Source organism: Ranitomeya variabilis, chromosome 1 (genome assembly GCF_051348905.1).
Source record: "Ranitomeya variabilis isolate aRanVar5 chromosome 1, aRanVar5.hap1, whole genome shotgun sequence".
Taxonomy (NCBI): Eukaryota; Metazoa; Chordata; class Amphibia; order Anura; family Dendrobatidae; genus Ranitomeya; species Ranitomeya variabilis.
In genome coordinates, this window is record NC_135232.1 from 59,759,221 (window position 1) to 59,767,122 (window position 7,902).

A 7,902-nucleotide genomic window follows, 5' to 3' on the forward strand; every position below is an offset into this window, starting at 1 on the left:
CCCTAGCTAAAAAGATGTTAGAGGCGATACTTTATGGACAGTCCTTAAGGGCAAAAAGAATTGTGGGATATGACCTTAAATGCAATGGAAACTAAGTTTAGAGTGCATGGTTATTCAAAAAAGATTCTGGATAGACAAAGCGCTAAGGCTAACAATGTGGAGAGCAAGGATATATTTGTACAAAAGGAACAAAATAGTGCAAAAAGAAATCCTTTTGTTAGTGAGTATTGTGAAGAGAGTGACGCTATTTCAAAAATCATCAGATGACATTGGCCAACCCTGAGTAGGGGACATCCTGGGGTAAGTGAGATCCAAAATCCCCCAATTATGGTGTAGCAGAGAAGCAAATGCCTTGTGATAAACTGGTGAAATCTGATGTAGGTCCTCTTAGAAAGGTTATACAAACATCAATGGCAGGGACACAAAGGAGAGGGTGTTTTCCGTGCCTCTCATGTGTCAACTGTTTACAGATGCTAAAAGGCCCTTCCTTCCCCAATCCAGCAACAGGAGAAGAAATTAAGATTAAACACTACCTGACATGCTCATCTGAGTATGTGATTTATATGTGCCAATGCCCTTGTCCACAGTACTATGTTGGCGAGACGACTTGTGATCTTAAAATACGTCTCAACCAACATAGATGTGATATTCGTATAGAAAGAAATGACCTACATGTGCCTAAGCACTTTTGTGAAAAAGGTCATTCAGAAAAGGAATTGAGATTCCGTATTATTGACCATGTGCCCATACATAGGAGAGGTGGTAACAGCACGGAGACTCTCAAAAAGTTAGAACTCAGGTGGATTTATGAGCTTAAGACTCTCAAGCCTGGAGGACTTAATATTGACTTTAAATTACATTCAATAGTATAAATCCCTCCTTGATATGGGAGCCGAATGCTTTGATTCTCTGTATATGAGCTTGTGGAATATTTTATGTAACATATTTTACGATGTATTTTATTACATATATTCACATGTTTTTATTTTTGCCTTTTTTCAGATATGGGAAAAAGAAAATATCCATGGAAGTATGGTGAGTACTATTATTATGTATATAATGTAATAATATTGAAAAAAAAATGTTTAATTAAGAAGTATTTTTTGGACACTCCCGTGCTGCCTTATGCGGTTGCAGTTGCGTTCTCTAAAGGGCCATGATATATGGAATGCTATGGAGTGGAGTATTCTTGCTTTGGAGGCTTTTGTTCATATGATTATACTGTGCATAAGGCTCCTAGGAGATGCGGAGGAAGTGTGGATGTAATCCATCCATAACGTCCTATCCTCTGCTCCTAAGGACTAGTTGCGCTCTTAATATGACCTACGTGGTCTAATTGATTTATATTTAAGCATGCATGTATTGTGAGCCAGAATGTTGTGGGAAAACTTGCCCATAAGCAAAATGGTGGCCATGGAAGATGAACACTGTGCATGCTCATGCACACTGTACCGATTGGTTGGTTTCGAGGAGACGTCACAGACATGCTCAGTGCAGCAATGAATAAGCAGCGTGGGTGATGGAGGTGTCTTTAACATAGATGTATAGTAAGATTTTTTTCTGTAATGTGACTGTTTTTAGTACCCCCATATGAATATGGTATCTTTCTTTGTATGAACTCACTAGCACTTTATTACTCTGCTGCACTTTAGAAACAGATGTATATCAACTGGGTGACTTGTTCACATGTATCACTGAATGTGCTGGTATGAGCACCTGAAGTGTTAATTAACACTGTTTTACATAATTGATGGATGTATACCGTGGAAACACTATTTAAATGTTCACTTGATGTTTGTCCACTTCTTGAGAAAGGCAGATAAATCTGCTGAAACATTGCTGCTAATGGATTAGTAATGCCACGGTTTTTCATTTTGATTTTTGGAATGCTGCCTGTTTTTTTCTGATTTTCTACTTTGAAGGTTTGAATATCACCTTAACAGGTTTAACTGCACCCATTTTTTTTAGTAGTACTGCCAAATTTTCTTTAATTATTATAGATAGATAGAGAGATAGATAGATAGATAGATAGATAGATAGATAGATAGATAGATAGATAGATAGACAGATAAATGGATAGATGTAATTGGGATATATAATATACATGTACTTAGCTCATAATTAAATTCGTAAAAGAAAAAATGTGTGTGGCCCCCCTAACTTTTAATAACCAGCTGAGGGAAAGCCAACAGCTGGGGGCTGATGTTTATAGAATGGGAAGGGGGTAATACCCATGAAGCTTCCCATGCTAAATCTTTCCACAAAAAAGATGATAACCAGAAAAGATCAGGCAGACAGCTGCAGACTGATACTAATAGCCTAGAAAGGGGCTATGGATATTTTCCCCCTTCCAGACTAAGAACATCAGCTCTCAGCCACCCCAGAAATGGCACATTCTTTAGATGTGCCAATTTTGCTGCTTAGCCTCCGCTCATCATTTTCTCTGGTGCTGTGGTAAGTGGGGAGTAATAGTATTGGGATTGATGTCAGCTTTGTATTGTAAGCTGACATCAAGCCCAGGGGTTAGTAATGGAGAGGTATCTATAAGACATATCCACTCCTAACCCTAGAGTGAAACGTAATAAAGACACAGAGTAAAGTACATTAGTTGAAAGTAACACACAAAGTCCTTTGTTTTAAATAAATACTCTCTGGAGTTCTTTTTCCCATTTATTACAGCATAAATAAAAACTAATAAACCACCATATTCCTCATCTATCAACTGATAATCCCTATGTGATCCCATGTAGAATTCCAGTTCTGCTACATCTGGGTGGTTTGTTGAGCGGTGGCATGATGCCAGCAGGAACACACTGAGACAGGAGCGCAACTACTCTTCTGCAGTGTCTAGCACTGACATGAGAAAGGTCACCGGAGTTCATAGCCATTGAACCCCGGTCACCTCACTGACATCATCACTTGCTAAGTGAGAAGGTTTTACGAAGTCAACAAAAAAAAAATAATCTCAAAATACAAATTCTTACCGAATTCATAAAATATAAAGGGTAATAATCCAGTATGATACATTGTTGCCAACATTTATCCAAACTCATCTCTTAATTCCTTCTGACATTACGTAACTGCTCTGCAAAATGTTTGTAAACTGTGCATGTTTTATTTTTTAAAGAAAACAAAAGTGCCCTGCTATCAGCGCAACATGAATAATGAAACACCTGTCTGGAGACGACCATATTAAACATGTGCATTCATTTCAGTACTGGTCTGTGGACTCGGAGGAGTCGACATCCTAAACAAATGAGTGTTTAAACGCAAAGTATGGATAAAGGATCCATTCCCTGGAATAAAACAATGAAAGGAAGAGAATTTGCAGATTCATGTTTTATGGTGGTTTGAAAATGTTGAAATGCAATATGCAAACCTCCACCAGCACCATACATCTGGAGCCCAGAGCTACGAGCACTGGTGAAGTGCTGTGCTGCGCTGTGTATTCGAAAGTACAAGACAGAAAATCTATGTAATTACCTCTGAAGCAGAAGACGCTGTGCAGCCTGACAGAACAGCATGAGTAGGAAGCACTTTGTGAGGTCTCTGTTGACTAATTCCCAGCTCCACATGATTTTATCCATAAGTCTTCTGCATTAACTACTATTGTGAGAAGATGTTGGCGCGCTTGCCCCCACCCCACTATAACATGACTACATTTTTAATAAAAAAACAGTTTGCATCTCTACAATTTAAGGATAACCTGTAGGATTAGGCTATAGCATCTGCTTATTTCCACCAGCATATGTTTTGCTGGAATCAGCAGACAATAATATTGTCTATTAATGCTGATGTTCATTAAAGTAGTCCAAAGTGTTCGGTGTGTAGTTCATCCTTGTTCTCAATGAAGACCGATTGTTCTATCTCATTAACTCTTCCTTACCATAAAAAAAATATTTTAAGCCAGACTGTGATTGGTGCTGTCTGAGATTTTTTTTCTCTATTTTTTCCCAGTAAATTTAATAATATATAGTACCATTTATACACTCCCTACAGAATGCACATGTAGAAGCACCACTTACACATTTATCCCCACTAGTTAGAAAAATATAATAAAAATGGCCTTCACTTTATTTGCCACATACGCAGGTTGAGGCAGTAACGAAGAACCCACAATCCTCTTTTTTTTTTTTCCTCTCATCTAGTGAGGAGGAAGAGAGAGCAAGGTGCCCTGGGACCGTGAAACCCCTTCAGCAATTAATCCCATATAGATTCCACCACCCAAAAATTTTCAAGATCTTATTATGGATTTCAGGGGCAACTCAGGAATCAAATTTGACCCTGCAGGTCTCACTGAAATTGACTTTTTTCAGTCTTCTTCAGTGAGTATTTAATAAGTATTATGGTGACCTAAATGTATATGCCCATCAATTTTTCCCCAAAAATACAACATCATTATATGCCAGATCGACCCCTGGAAATGTAGCAGAAATTATGACATTTTGGTGGCATTGTGCTGCATGTGGACAGTGAAAAAATGGAGCAAATCCAATGGCAATATTGGATCACTGAAATACTCTGCAGCACACCAGTATTCCTGATGGCCAAGACAAGGACACAATTTTAAGCAATCCAAAAATGTTTGCATTATATTCATCTTTCCTGAGACGATCCCAACTTTGATTGCCTATACAAAATTTGGCCAGCAGTTTAACCCCTTCACCCCCAAGGGTGGTTTGCACGTTAATGACCGGGCCAATTTTTACAATTCTGACCACTGTCCCTTTATGAGGTTATAATTCTGGAACGCTTCAACGGATCTTGGCGATTCTGACACTGTTTTCTCATGACATATTGTACTTCATGATAGTGGTAAAAATTTCTTTGATATAATTTGCGTTTATTTGTGAAAAAAACGAATATTTGGCGAAAATTTTTAAAATTTCACAATTTTCCAACTTTGAATTTTTATGCCCTTAAATCACAGACATATGTCACGCAAAATACTTAATAAGTAACATTTCCCACATGTCTACTTTACATCAGCACAATTTTGGAACCAAAATTTTTTTTTGTGACGGAGTTATAAGGGTTAAAAGTTGACCAGCAATTTCTCATTTTTACAACACCATTTTTTTTAGGGACCACATCTCATTTGAAGTCATTTTGAGGGGTCTATATGATAGAAAATACCCAAGTGTGACACCATTCTAAAAACTGCACCCCTCAAGGTACTCAAAACCACTTTCAAGAAGTTAAATAACCCTTCAGGTGTTTCACAGGAATTTTTGGAATGTTTAAATAAAAATGAACATTTAACTTTTTTCACAAAAAATTTACTTCAGCTCCAATTTGTTTTATTTTACCAAGGGTAACAGGAGAAAATAGACCCCAAAATTTGTACAATTTGTCCTGAGTACGCTGATACCCCATATGTGGGGGTAAACCACTGTTTGGGTGCATGGCAGAGCTCGGAAGGAAAGGAGCGCCATTTGACTTTTCAATGCAAAATTGACTGTAATTGAGATGGGACGCCATGTTGCGTTTGGAGAGCCCCTGATGTGCCTAAACATTGAAACCCCCCACAAGTGACCCAATTTTGGAAAGTAGACCCCTTAAGGAACTTATCTAGATGTGTGGTGAGCACTTTGACCCAACAAGTGCTTCACAGAAGTTGAATGCAGAGCCGTAAAAATAAAAAAATCATATTTTTTCACAAAAATGATATTTTCGCCCCCATTTTTTTATTTCCCCAAGGGTAAGAGAAGAAATTAGACCACAAAAGTTGTTGTACAATTTGTCCTGAGTACGACGATACCCCATATGTGGGGGTAAACCACTGTGTGGGCACATAGCAGAGCTCGGAAGGGAAGGAGCGCTATTTTACTTTTCAATGCAAAATTGACTGGAATTAAAATGGGATGCCATGTTGCATTTGGAGAGCCCCTGATGTGCCTAAACATTAAAACCCCCCACAAGTGACACCATTTTGGAAAGTAGACCCCCTAAGGAACTTATCTAGATGTGTTTTGAGAGCTTTGAACCCCCAAGTGTTTCACTACAGTTTATAACGCAGAGCCGTGAAAATAAAAATTCTTTTTTTTTAACAAAAATGATTTTTTAGCCCCCAGTTTTGTATTTTCACAAGGGTATCAGGATAAATTGGACCGCAAAAGATATTGTCCAATTTGTCCTGAGTACGCTGATACCCCATATGTGGGGGGAACCACTGTATGGGCGCATGACAGAGCTCGGAAGGGAAGGAGCGCCATTTGGAATGCAGACTTAAATGGATTTGTCTGCAGGCGTCACGTTGCATTTGCAGAGCCCCTGATGTACCCAAACAGTACAAACCCCCCACAAGTGACCCCATATTGGAAACTAGACCCCCAAAGGAACTTATCTAGATGTGTTGTGAGAACTTTGAACCCCCAAGTGTTTCACTACAGTTTATAATGCAGAGCCGTGAAAATAAAAAATCCTTTTTTTTTTAAAAAAATGATTTTTTGGCCCCCAGTTTTGTATTTTCCCAAGGGTAGCAGGAGAAATTGGACCCCAAACGGTGATGTACAATTTGTCCTGAGTATGCTGATACCCCATATGTTGGGGTAAACCCCTGTTTGGGCACATGGCAGAGCTCGGAAGGGAAGGAGCACTGTTTTCCTTTTTCAACGCAGAATTGGCTGGAATTCAGATCGGATGCCATGTCCCGTTTGGAGAGCCCCTGATGTGCCTAAACAGTGGAAACCCCCCAATTATAACTGAAACCCTAATCCAAACACACTCCTTACCCTAATCCCAACAGTAACCCTAACTACTCCTCTAACCCAGACACACCCAACCCTATTCCCAACCGTAAATGTAATCCAAACCCTAACCCTATCTTTAGCCCCAACCCTAACTGTAGCCCCAACCTTAGCCCCAACCCTAGCCCTAACCCTAGCCCTAACCCTAGCAATAACCCTAGCCCTATCACTAGCCCTAACACTAGCCGTAACACTAGCCCTAACCCTAGCCCTAACCCTAACCCTAGCCCTAACCCTAGCCCCAACCCTAGCCCTAGCCCTAACCCTAACCCTAGCCCCAACCCTGACCCTAACCCTAGCCCTAACCCTAGCCCCAACCCTAGCCCTAACCCTAGCCCTAACCCTAACCCTAGCCCTAACCCTTGCCCTAACCCTAACCCTAGCCCTAACTCTAGTCCTAACTCTAGCCCTAACCCTAACCCTACCCTAATGGGAAAATGGAAATAAATACATTTTTTAAATTTTTTATTTTTCCCTAACTAAGGGGGTGATGAACGGGGGTTTGATTTACTTTTATAGCGGCTTTTTTAGTGGATTTTTATGATTGGCAGCTGTCACACACTGAAAGACGCTTTTCATTGCAAAAAATATTTTTTGCGTTACCACATTTTGAGAGCTATAATTTTTCCATATTTGAGTCCACAGAGTCATGTGAGATCTTGTTTTTTGCGGGACGAGTTGACGTTTTTATTGGTAACATTTTTGGACACGTGACATTTTTTGATCGCTTTTTATTCCGATTTTTGTGAGGCAGAGTGATCAAAAACCAGCTATTCATGAATTTCTTTTGGGGGAGGCGTTTATACCGTTCCGCGTTTGGTAAAATTGATAAAGCAATTTTATTCGTCGGGTCAGTACGATTACAGCGATATCTCATTTATATCATTTTCTTAATGTTTTGGCGCTTTTATACGATAAAAACTATTTTATAGAAAAAATAATTATTTTGGTATCGCTTTATTCTCAGGACTATAACTTTTTTATTTTTTTGCTGATGATGCTGTTTGGTGGCTCGTTTTTTGTGGGACAAGATGACGTTTTCAGCGGTACCATGGTTATTTATATCAGTCTTTTTGATCGCGTGTTATTCCACTTTTTGTTCGGCGGTATGATAATAAAGCGTTGTTTTTTGCCTCGTTTTTTTTTTTTTTCT

At 39.2% G+C, this 7,902-nt stretch overlaps 1 long non-coding RNA gene across 1 annotated transcript in view; it reads left to right on the forward strand.

The window, feature by feature from the left end:
• The window catches only part of LOC143793708 (uncharacterized), a 65,478-nt gene extending 62,257 nt beyond the window's left edge, over positions 1-3,221 (forward strand). Inside the window, exons 3-4 of the long non-coding RNA XR_013220211.1 lie at positions 1,003-1,035; positions 3,128-3,221. This is a non-coding gene — a long non-coding RNA (uncharacterized LOC143793708). The remainder of the gene's footprint in view (positions 1-1,002; positions 1,036-3,127) is intronic.
• The last annotated feature ends 4,681 nt before the right edge of the window (positions 3,222-7,902 follow it).